The sequence below is a fragment of the Condylura cristata genome, unplaced genomic scaffold, assembly GCF_000260355.1.
Source record: "Condylura cristata isolate star-nosed mole 26May11 unplaced genomic scaffold, ConCri1.0 scaffold00027, whole genome shotgun sequence".
NCBI lineage: Eukaryota > Metazoa > Chordata > Mammalia > Eulipotyphla > Talpidae > Condylura > Condylura cristata.
In genome coordinates, this window is record NW_004567128.1 from 23,533,963 (window position 1) to 23,547,131 (window position 13,169).

The following is a 13,169-nucleotide window of genomic DNA, read 5'->3' on the forward strand; positions in this document are numbered from 1 at the left end:
CAGAGGCCCTCCCTGGTGGCACAGCGGGTTAAAGCACAGCACTGAGAATCTAAAGCCGCTTCTGCATGAGTTCGATTCCCACCTGCCCTGGAGGTGACCACATGGCGTGGCAGACCTCTCCTGACCCGCCCGCTGCTCCCCTCAGCAGTGTACTTCGTCGATCTGCCTGTTCTGTTTCCCACTCTGCCTCTGGTGAAGCTTCTCGCCGCCCCTGACCCTCTGGCCTGTACCCCAGTTCTGTATGCACAAATAAATAAATCTTTAAAAAAAATAAAAAGTAGTGCAGAAAGTGATATTTTAGTGAATATAATAAAATACAGACAGGATCAGTTACTGTGCTTTGCCAAGTCACATTGGAGCCTCTGGCTAAAGAGAAAATCAGTAATAATGATCCTGTCTGTATTCAAAACGTTCATATTTTGTTCATCATGGGATTTTGCATTTTGATTTTTCAAAACTATTGCATTAAAATGTTGTTAATTTTGAGAGCTGAGAATTTTGATATCCCTTTCAGTTTTTGTACCTGAGTCACTTCCCTTACTGTGGTTCCAACCTGAGATTTAGGTGCCAGTAACTAGCTGGTGCCTATATTTTCAGGCATGTCAAGGATGTCTTTTACCTATATATGCAATACACACAAAGCACACACACCGTCCTCAGCGATCCTGTGGAATTCATCTTTGAAACACAACACTCCTACTACATCTCTGTGTCCATCTGCTGTCATCGAGGTCTCCTCATAATCTTCGCTCCCTGGGACATTCTACTAACATCCTAACTGGCCTGACAGCTTCTGCTCTTGCTCCTTTTGGGCCCTTTCCCCACACTGCAGAGTGGTATTTTTAAAACATCATTCAGATCATGTCACTTCCTCAACTAAACACCTCCTTTCTCCTTCCTGTCATCCTTTTCCACTCTCCTGAATGATCTGGTCTGAACGTTGCCTGTTTCTCTGTCCTTATTGTGATGAATCGCTCAATGAGCACACACTACTAAGCCTTTTCTTCACTGCTCGAAGAAAAAGGAAGCTTCCTCTCCCCCTAGGAGGGCCTTGGCGTCAGCCTTGCATCAGCAGTCTCCTCCCAATGGCCAGGTTCTGCCCTCAGCTCCATGCGGCTGATCCTTTTATCACTCACATCTTAGGCCTTTTTTGACCATCCAGTTGAAATAGCTCCCATTCATGTTTGAACATATCATCCTGTTTTCATTGGAGCATTTATTGCTGTGGGATATTTTTGTGTACATTTGTTTATATACTGCTTCTTCCTAGGAGAATATAAGCCCCATGAATACAGAACATGGTTAGAACCTCAAAGACTTGCGTACCACTTTCTCTCCAGCACCTGGAACTGGGCTGGACACACAGTTCATTTTTAATAGATGCTTCCTGAAGAGCTTAATTAATACAATCATATTAAATATATAGGATATTTTGTGTATGAATTCCTTTTTTTCTAAAGAAGGATTTCATTTTTGTAAGAGTTTTAGGTTCACAGAAAAATTGAGCAGAACACACAGAGTTCCTATACATCTTCTGTCTTCACAAGCACAGCCTCCCCACCATCAACATTCTACACCAGAGAGGTACATTCATTTAAATTAATAAACCTATATTGACTCATCACAATCACCCAAAGTCCACACTTTACATTAGGGGTTTATTCATTATACTAGGGTATAACCTTCTTGATGGTGCACAGTCTATGGGTTTTCAAAAGTATGTAATGAAATATATTGACCATGTTGGTATCATACAAAGTAGTTTCACCGCCATAAAAATTCTCATGTTTCAAATATTCAACCTCCCTCTTTTCTAACTCCTAGTAACCATTGATCTTTTTAAAATTTTTATTTATTTTTGCATAAAGGAACTGGTTGTAGGCCAAAGGTACAGGAAGTGAGAGGATTCAGAGACAGAGTGGGGAGCAATATAGGCAGATGTACTGAAATACCCTGCTGAGGGGGGCAGCAGGCAGGAGAGGAGAGGTCTGCTGTGAATGTGGGTCAGCTCCCTGGCTGGGGATTAAGCTCAGGCCTTTGTGGTGATATGTCTGAGAATTAACCCCTAGGACATTAGGGAAGCCCTGCTCTCCACCCCCTGCCCCCACTGCCTTTTACTATTTCAGAATGATTGCATCTGTTAATATTTCATATCATTAGAATCATACAAAATATGGGGCATTGGGGATTGGCTTTTTTCACTTAGTAACATGTTTTTAAACTATGTCTTTCCATAGTTTGATATGTGTTTCTTTTAAACGTTGACTAGTATTCCATTATCTGTATGGATCTTATCCATATAAAGGGCATCTTAGCTGCAGTTTTGACAATTAGAAATAAAGCTTCTATAAATCTCTGTGTGGATGTAAATTCTCAGATCATTTGGGTAAGTAGCAAGGAATGCTATTTCTGGATCAACTTGTTCCTCAACACAAAAAGTGACAGTACCTGTTTTCCAAAACCTGGTCAACATTTGATGTTGTCTAACTTGAACTATGTCAAACTTATGGTTGAAAATGATAGCTCATAAAAATTATTTTCCCAAGATTATCAGTGAAGATGAACATATATTTACAGTTATTGATCTTTACATATTTCATCTCCTGTGAAATGACCATTTTTCATCTTTTGTCTATTTTTTCTATTATGCTGTCTTTTTCTAGTTAAATTAAAAGTTCTTTACACTGTTTATTAATATTTTATTTTTTATAACAGTTTATTTTTACATCATTTTGTACATTTTTTTCATCTCAATTGTTATTAATATTTTAATGTTGTATTAATTGCAAATACTTTTTCCCAGTCTTTTACTTTTTTTTTTTTTTAAAGATTTATTTATTCATTTACACAGATCTGGGGTACAGGCCAGAGATTTGGAGGGTGAGAGGATTCACCAGAGACAGAGTGGGGAGCAGGACAGGCAGATCAATGCAGTACACTGCTGAGGGGAGCAGCGGGCGGGTCAGGAGAGGTCTGCCACGCCATGTGGATCTCCTCCGGGGCAGGCGGGGAACTCATGCTGAAGTGGCTTTAGCTTCATCGTGCTGTGCCTCCAGGGAGGGCCCGTCTTTTACTTTTTTTAACATTGTTTATGGTGTCTTTTGCCATACAGTAGTGTGGAATTTGGGGGCTTCCCTGGTGGTGCAAGGGGTTAAAGCAAAGCACTGTGAAGCTATCAGCAGCCACTGCAGCATGAGTTTGATCCCTGGCCAGGGGTGGTGACCCATATTTGCAGCTGCCTTCTCCTGTCTTGCCCACTGCTCCCCTCAGCAGTTTATTTCAGTGGATCCGCCTTTTCTGCTCCCCACTCTGTCTCTGGTGAATCCTTACTGCAGTACTTCTGCCATTACCCATACTCCAGTTCTTATATGTATAAATAAATAAATCTTAAAAAAAAAAAAAACTAGTCCAAGTGATAGAAAATGTTTTTTTAAAGAAACTTGAAGTTTTCCTGAAGTCAAATATATGAATTTTTAGCTTATTGTTACTACTGTTTGAGTCTTTTCTAAGAGAGCTTTGTTTATTCAGATTATAATCACTCTACATTTTCTTATAATTTAAAACATGGATTTGTTATTATAGGTCTTTCATCAATTGGAAATTTATATTTCTCTATGATGTGAAGAATTTAATTTCATCATTTTTAATTAATGAATTTCTGGCTACATGCATATGCCAAACATGTTAGATTGTTTCTCCACTGAGTTTATCTTGGTGACATCATGGGGATGCATTGTTGCTACAGAGCCCGGGCCACCCATTCACTACTTCTTCCTATAAACAGTTTTTAGTTTAGATAAATTGAAATAAAAGTAATTTTAAATTCTTATTGTCTGGGTTAGTCATAAAGATCTGAGATAATATTTGTAAAGTGCTTGGCACATAGTGCTGAATTATGTTAACTGTTGTTATTTCTGGCTCAACTAATAACTTCTTCAGAGACAGGAAAATTTTGGGGTGGGTGGGTTCAGGGGAAGAGTAAGCATTGGGAAATGACATTGTTGTGGCAGGCAAGGGGCCGGGAGGCTCAGGAGGCAACCAGCCTACCAGCCTACCAGCCTACCAGCCTACCAGCCTACCTGCCTGGCCCTACAAATTGTGCTTGCTTGTTTGCTTGCATTTTGGCCTCTGGGCTATCTCTGGAGTTCTCCCTACTCATCTCAGGATAGCCTCTTGCAATCATGTGCAGTGTGACGCCACCCTGTTTGTGACACACTCCCTTTTAAGCATAGGGGTGTGCATCTACACAGGTGTCTAGAATCATGAGAGGCATCCAAGTCTGCAGGTGCTACTGTAGAGGCTAATGGCGGAGGGCGCATAAGAAAAGTCTGATTCATTCCATTTATGCTACAGATAGCCACTCTTGAAGGGTTGAGCAAGAGGCTTTTGGCTCCCCCAGAGAAGCCTAGAAGGGTTGTGAGAGCCAGCACAATTGTCCAGCACCCATGCTTACACATTATGAAAGCTCCCCGGGGCTCTAGGCTCTTGCTTTGTGAAACAAAACCATGAATCATGACCTTGGGAAAGAGTGTGATAATCCAGAGGAAGGAACAGGCAGTCTATTGTCTGAGAGCAAATCAACTGAGGCTCTGTTCAGGTAGAGGTGTACAAAGTATCACATGGGAATGAGTTAATTGGTTCTAATAGAAACTGTCTCTGGCCAAAGCTGGGAACCACAAAGGGAACTCAAAGGGAAAGCAAAACAAACAGGGCACTCCTGCGTTGCATTAAATGCTTCTGTCAGCTGCATCTGTTGGTACTGGGCAGCCCCACGCTGTTCTCTGGGTCATGCACAGCGGCTCCCTGCTTGGTGTGCCTGAGGTGATGTCCATCGGATGTGGCACATACAGATGAGATAGGTTCTGGAGAATGTGGCCATAATGCAAGCTTTGATGCCTTGGGGCAGCTGAGCAGTGTCAATGCTTTGTAGTCAAAGTAGGTCTGTAGACTGGCAGTAGAGACCGGATCTGGGAGCTTATTAGAAATGCAGAATCTTGGGTTCCAGTCTGATCCACTGAGTTAGAATGTGCAGTCTACCAAAATCCCCTAGGTGATTTGAATGCCCTCCAAAATGTGAGAAGTGCTTATCTAGACCAGGTATAAAACAGGCTCAAATGGAAGGAGTTTCCTGGAAGATTTGTTAGAGCAAATACATATAATTATGCAGCATAAAACATTTTTTTTTAACTCTAGGATTTCAAATAACCTATTCCAGAATTATTGCATCAATTACTTGGTCAGGTAAAGAATACTTTGGTTTGGGATTATTTTTAATACCCAAATAATCAAAGCATATCCTTACTTTAAATATGATAGAAATCCCACTTTAATTTTTCCATAGGGCAAAAGCCTTGTCAATATTAATGAGTGCTCTCTTCCATTCTCTGTTTCCAATGAGAATCATGCTTATTTATCAAGCTGCTGTGTTAGAAAAAAATACACCTACTGGATATTTACTGAGATAATTAAATCTATTCAATTGAAGGATTTGCTCAATTGGGACTGCCTCAAATACTATGCCTTAACATTAAATAGCCTTTTCAAGTTTTCTTTTCAAGTTTTGGTAATTCCAAGGGAAAGAGCCTGAATGAAAATTTTGTTTGAATTGCCACATTCTGGAATCAAACAACACTTTACTTGAATCCCTATCATCTAAGGACCATTCTTCAAGTGTGGTCCCTGGACCACCAACAGCAATCTCACTTGGGAACTGTTAAGAGTAAATTCTAGAGTCCCATCCAAATCAAAACTCTGGGGGTGGGAAGGGTGAAGCAAGCTACTCACTTAACAAATTCTCTAGGTGACTCAATTCAAGCTAAAGTTTGAGAACCTCTGTTCAAAGCTATGTGGGCCAGGAGAGGAGAGGTCTGATGCACCAGGAAAGAAAGGATATGGCAGTTGATCTGGAAGCTCCCGGTTCAGTCTCATCTATGAAATTTTCTTTGTGACCTTGAATAACGATTTACACAACTCCGTTATTTCAATTTCCACATTTTTAAAATGGAGCCATTGGAATAGATGTTTGAGTTTCCCAAAGTCCCGGGTAGATCAAGATACCATAATTGGAACAAAGTGAATTTCCACTAAAGCATTTCCTCATTGGAATTAACAATATAAAAACAATAGTCTAAGGAGATGTTTAATATTAAGGCATAGATTTTAAGGTGATCCCAATTGAGCAAACCGAGTAGATCTAATGATCGTTGTTCATCAGATGTCTGTCCTCGATGTATAACTTTGCCAGTTAGCTATCAGGTAACCATCTATGGATGCACTTTGCCATCTGACTCCTTATATAGCAAACACAAGTTCTCACATGTGAATTTGTCTTCCTTTCTGAAATATTTCAGGTTTCACCTTTGAATTAGACCAAGTATATTCCCATGTAATTGAAATAGTTATTAAATTTAATGTGGGCAAGCCCATTTTGTCTTTTAAGAATATTTGGTTATGTGGTTTTTATACACATGGTGATTAAAAATAAAATAAGCAAATATAAGCTGATTTCAATGGTGAGTGAGAAGGAAATACAACCTGGGACCAGGAAAAAAAGATTGCTGGTCTCCAAGGATATGAAAAAAGCTGTGGAAGTGGGCCCAAGCCACCATTCAGATGGGACAATTTAGTAAAGAGGCCATCACTTTCTTACTCTGAGTGGTCATCTATGCTACTCTTGGGGACTTTCAGTGATGAGAATATTAAATTCCATTTACTATCTATTTTAGAAGTAGGGAAAATTATTGTGTACTTGACTTGGTCATGGAATTCTATAGGGACGCCTGAGAGGAGAAATCAAACATTGTACAAAAATGAACAATGATGTAACACACACATATATACAAACACACACACATATATACATGTGTATACATCTATATACACACATATACATTAAAGCTCACACACACAAAATAAAATATCCATTTAAAACCGTGTTTGTATACTCTGGTTTCTCTTCAGATTACATAAATCTATCACATTTTAAAATTTGTGTAGGGCTCATGGGAAAATACAGAGTTTTCTCACAGTTTCTCAGCCTATTTTCTGTCAGTGACCTTCCAGCACAGTAGGTAAGTAGGTAGGTAACTTGGGGCTTTAAGATGTAGTCCGCATGTGTGGAGTGCAGTAAATGACATGTAAGCTGAAGTACAGTTTGCATGTAGGGAAATACTGTACTTCTGTAAACTGGGCCTAAAATTGGTCCTATGCCAGCTTTGTCTATAAATCACATAAAAGCTAATAGGGCTCACATTGCAGGGCCTCTCATGGTCACTTGCTGGCCACTCAGCGGCCTTTCCCTGGCTACTGACTGACTACCCACTGCCAGGCTGGGGACCACTGCTAAGGCCAGTGTTGCTGCCGGTGCAGCAACAGCTGTTTCAAAATCATGACTTGTTCCTGCTCCCACATATAGGCTTTGTGACCTGTTTTCTCACATGGCCCCATTGAGAACCAGTCAAGCTTATAGCTGAGGCCCCACACCTTGTTGGTCAAAGAGTTATCTTTTGGTTATCTGGAAGTTGAACTTACATAACCAAACTAAGATGGACTAAATCATGACTGTACACAGAAGGAAAAATTCAAATTGGCACAGATAGCAAATGGAGATATATCACATCAAATAATTTAAAGACTTATGTTTTAAAATATCATGTATTGAATGCTTTGAAAAAAGATGTGTAGGTGTGGAATTTGGTGTATTTTATGATGGGGGTATTATGTGTGAGTTCCATAGGCAGAGACAATCCTTTCATTAAACTACTTACCTCATACCCACCTACCCCCAACTACTGAGGTTGTTTTAACAGGAAAACAACTGGGATAAAAACAGGAAAAAAAATATAGCAGGATATTATCACCTAAGTCTTGGTGAAGTCTGAGGGAGCCAGTGTTATCCTTTGTCAATTATATTATTATGTCATTTTATTATTGTCAGTTATGGGGAGAAACCTACCTTTTATCACTTGGCTAACACCTGAGGGTAGTTGCATTATCATGGGAAATTCATTGATGCTTTTCAGGTTTTACTTCGCTTGCCTGTAGACTGTTACAACTAGATTGAATATAAGATTAGACTAGATTAAATAAAATATAAGACCAAATCTATATAAGATATAAGACTATAACCTCTATCTCAGTTAGAAGTAGATAAAATATAGGATTCATTTCAGGACTGAGGTCCCATAATTTTCATTTTGCCTTCTAGCCTACCTCAGTCACATTTTGTCATAGTCACATTCAATGACTTTGCCCTTTTTAAGTTCTCAGTTTCAAGCATTTCACTCTTTACTATCCCTTATGCTTTTAGCTTAATTCTTCAACTTCATGTACTCAAAAAACTCTTTTATCCCACCAGGACCTCCAGTGTATTGACCATACCCTCTTTCATCTCCTTATGTGTCCTCATAAACCTTTATTAGAATTTGTAATATAATTCAAGTCTCATTCTTTTGGCAGCCTTCAATTCCCTTATGCCCTCTTGTCTTCCATCATGATGATTTGGTTAAACCACGACCCTGGTGTCTGAAGTCAGGAGCTCTGAGCAGAAGACTGAAAGTGTGGGAGAGGTTGTGTGTGTGTGTGACGGGGAGTGCTTTCAATAACATCACATGCAAGGGGCTGAGAGAAGCAGGGTTAGGCAGAAAATATTGAACTACTAACCATTTGCAAGAGAGGCTTCCATTGGTCCTAAGGGGTATGCTGAACAGCTGGGTGGTACCCCCCCCCCCCCCCCCCGCCAGCCCCACCATGGGGTAAGGTGATTGGGCTTTTTACTAACTCCTTTCATTGACTAGTTATTAGGTGCAAGAAGCCCTGTGAATTGAGCTCTAAACAGCTCTCTTCAGCTGAAGGCAGTCCCTGAAGAGTGATTCAGTTGAGAATTGTTGGCCTTCAGCACTCTCGGCAGCCGGGAGGAATATGTCAGTCCTGAAGAAGAAATCTGGCCAGCACAGCACAACATCCTCTACAGCTAATTAAAGTACTAGTTAAGGTAGACCTATCTACTGCAAGCTCTGGGCTGAGCAGCTGATGGAGGTTGCAAAAAATCTTAGAATCAAGTTGGATAGTCTCACTTTAAATTCATCATCACCAACCTCAAGTGAGTTCCTTTCCGCCTACAACTCACACGTCCCATCTCCTACCTTCACCTTGCTCCTCCAACACTTTCCCCCTACTTTCACTCTTATTAAAAAAAAGATTTATTTACTTATTTATGCATATGAAAATTGGGTGTAGGCCAGAAGTGTAGGTGAGGTGAGAGGCTTCACCAGCGAAAGAGTGGGGAGCAGAACCAGAAGATCTACTGAAATACACTGTTGAGGGGAGCAGTGGGTCAGACAGGCGAAGTCTGCTGGGCCATGTGGATCAGCTCCATGGTTGGCTGGGAATCAAACTTGTCCCTCAGTGGCTGGCAATAGCTTGATAGCACTGTCTTTAACCCCTGAACCACCACTTTCACTCTTGAATGATTACCTCTCACATAGTTGCGAAAATATAAGCCATTAGAAAATGACCATATTTTTCTTCCACCAAATTAAATGTACATAAAAACCTACCTTTTTGCTACAATGGTGATGTGTTGATGTTCCTATCTGAGTGCAATTCTTCTTGGCACAGAATTCCATTCCTTCTTACCTATTCAAGGACATCCCTTTTACATCCATTCTCCCCCTTTCTCTTTTGTGCAGTCATTGACAATAAAATAAAAACATCCTTGTTTATATTTATGTCCCACTGACATAAAAACACACGGGCCCCATTTTCCATCTTAAACGTATCTTGCCTTGACCCACATTGCTTTTCAGCTGTCACCCCTTTTCTGCTCCATTTTTTAAAAAGATTTATTTATTTATGCATACAGAACTGGGGTACAGGCCACAGGTGCAGGCCAGAGACAGAGTAGGGAGCAGAACAAGCACATTGACGAAGTACACTGCTGAGGGGAGCAGCAGGCAGGTCAGAGAGGTCTGCTGTGCCATATGTGTCACCTCCGGGGTGGGGATCAAACTCATGCTGAAGTGGCTTTAGCTTTTCAGTGCTGTGCTTTAATCTGCTGCACCATCAGGGAGGGCCCTCTGCTCCATTTTTATTGAATGTTGTCTATTTTCTCTGACTCAATTGTTTTTGTCATTCCTCCTAGTAGTCTGTAGATATTGCACTTGTCTGCCCTTCTCATATGTCAACATTACCTCATGAGGCCCATCTGCAGCAATGGACATAGTTCCTTCTTGGGTATAAGGTTATTCTTTCCTTGAAACACTTTCCTCCTTATTTGTAGGGATACCATCATTTCCTGATTTCCCTCTTATTTCACTGACTGCTCCCTTTCAATCTTCTGTTCCAGACTCACCTAATCTGTCCAACCTCTAAATTCTGGATAGCTTCAGGGCTGAGTTCTCTAACTTGTTTCCATCTCTTTCTATACATCATTGGTAACTGATTTCATTAAATCTAGTATTTAATACCAGAATTTTCTGTCAAACTGTGGACACTGCCTATTTAATATCTCCATTTGAATAATAATATCTAAATGGATTGAATAATTCCTTTATACAAGATATTACCCTAAGCCTCTAATATATATTCAAATATTGAATGTCCAATAGGTGTCTCAAATTTAGCATGTCTAAAACAACCTGATTTTCATTCCCATAAAATCAGCACCTTTGTCAATATTTAACATCTCAGTGAATAATATGAAAGCAGCAGCTTTCACCCAGTTGTTCAGGCCCCTAACTTCAGACTGATCCTAACTCTGCTCTTTCTTCCTTTGCTCGACCCCTATCGATCAGCAAATCTTGTTAGCTCTATTTCCAGAATATAGTAAACCCTCCCTTAACATCATCCTTAGGTTCTTGGAAACTGAAGCTTTAAGGCAAAGAACATGCAGCAAAACCAGGTCCTCAAATAACATTGTTTTGCTTTACATGGGCAGGGATTGTTTTTATTTCTTATCAACTAGTTGATATGGATCAAAAACAACAGTCTCCAAGGGTCTCGTGTAAACTCCAAATCCAAACAGTTCTTTTTCCCCCCAACTATAGTCACTGAAGTAAAGTCAGTGTATATCACTGCATTTGTTTTAGCAGTTAGAGGTTCAAACCTCTACAATTGTGCTTTCATACTATGTCCACCAGCAAGGCCGTGCTCAACCATGCTCCATTGTGTCCCCTCTCTTTGCTGTTCCCATTCTGCCACCCTCTGCTTCTGGATGGCCCAGTTTTGCAATCAGATGTCAAGGGTTTTTATTGGTTTGGCCAAACAGATCTTGCTATCTTTATCACTGACCACTGGTTCAGAGGACAATGGTATGGCCTCCTTCCTAGTCTTTCTATGTTCACTATTACCTACTTTTCAAAGAGTGGGTCGAGAGAGCCTTTAAAAATGCCTATCAGATCATGTCTTTCCTTTGCTCAAATCTCCTAATGCCTCCCCATCTCACTCAGGAAAAAGATTCCAGCATTTTACTGAACCTACAAGATCTTCAGTGTTGGGCCTCTCTGACTTCCTCCTCTACCACTCTGCATCTCCATCACTGCTGTCGCGCTGCACCCACCTCCTCGCTTGCTGAGCCCTGAGGCACCTGCTCCTGCCCTCCCCGCAGCAGAAGGCTTCCTTCTGAGCACCAGTTTATTTGTGATTCTGTCCACCTGGAAGAAAGGTTGAGTGGTGTTATGGTGCCTAGTTAAAAATTGGCATTGGGTGATTCTTCACTGGAAAAGTTTTATTTACATGCATGGTGTGATTATTTTGAATTAGCAAGTAAAGTCATGAAGTTATTGATTATTTTTGCATGGCCTTTTATGTACACAGGCAATCCCTACATAGAAGTCAAAATGCAGAAGCATGAAATATGGAATTGCATCAAGGCTATATCTCTCCACAATGGTGAACATTTTATAAAGCAATGTAACATATACTATTAAATTAATACTGATCATTATAAGCTTTATTGACTTTGTGGTTTTATTTGAATTTAATTCATAAATTAGTTTCAATTTTATGTTGAATAAGAGTGATAAATACAAGGAGTTTTAGTTTTACATTTGTGACTAAGTATATTATTATAGAAACAATGAAACAATACTGGAATCTGTGAGCATATATCCCCTTTAAAAGGAGCTTATATATTAATTCAAAATCGAAAAACACATGATTTTTCTACAATCATCTACATGACCATTTCCTCAATAAAGTTCCTTATAGGAGAGAAAGCAAGGGGGAAAAGTATGAGAGGCTTAAATATTTCAGTCCAGAGTTAAAAAATAAGAAAAATGTTGGCAGTACATGTAGCCAATTATAAAGAGAACTACAGAAAAAGAAATTGGTGGAATTAAAAAAGAGTTTCCTGGCTAAGAAATTATTAAACATATAAAGCCAGGAAAGACGTTTATATTACTTTTCCAGACACTTTGTACTTTCCATTAAACAGCCTCCCCAAAAAGAAAAAAAGAAAAAACAACACCTAGAGACTGGAAGACAAAATCAGCCAGCTTGGGCAATGTTCAGTGGGTTTTTTTTCCTATAGTAAAGCTAAATGTATCCTTGCCTCTTTGATTTTGTAGGAAGCAGCTCTCATAAAGACATGTTTCAAAAGTTAGTGCTATGATTAGCTGGTGACTGCAAGACAAAACCAAAACCAATACCATGGAGCACCTCTATAAATTTAATCACCACTTATTTTTTTTTAATTAAAGAACCATTGGTTTATAATCTTGTTAGTGGTCACACTAACCCACCCACCACCAAAGTACCCAGTCTTCCACCGCAGTGCATTGTGTAAGATACCATTTAAAAGGGAGACTTGAAAGGAGTTTTTTTTAAAAACTTCTGAAGTTTCCTCATAAGTTGATGTCCTCCAAATCACTGATAAAAGTAATAATTTTTAGAAAGCCCAGTAAAAACCATCAAGCAGTTAGATAAAATAGAGTTTGGTGTTATTAAGAGAAAAACTGCAGGTAGCAGAATTCTAAGATGGCCCCTGCGGGTTCTGGATCCCTAGTGTACACACACCTTCTCCCAGTTATTCACTCAAATAGGAATCTACGTATTGAGTTGTTGCTGTGAAGGGATTTTGCAGATACAATTAAAGTCTCAAATAAGTCGACTTTAAGGTTATCCAGGTGGACTTGACCTATTCACATGAGCCCTTTAGAAGCAAAGTTTTC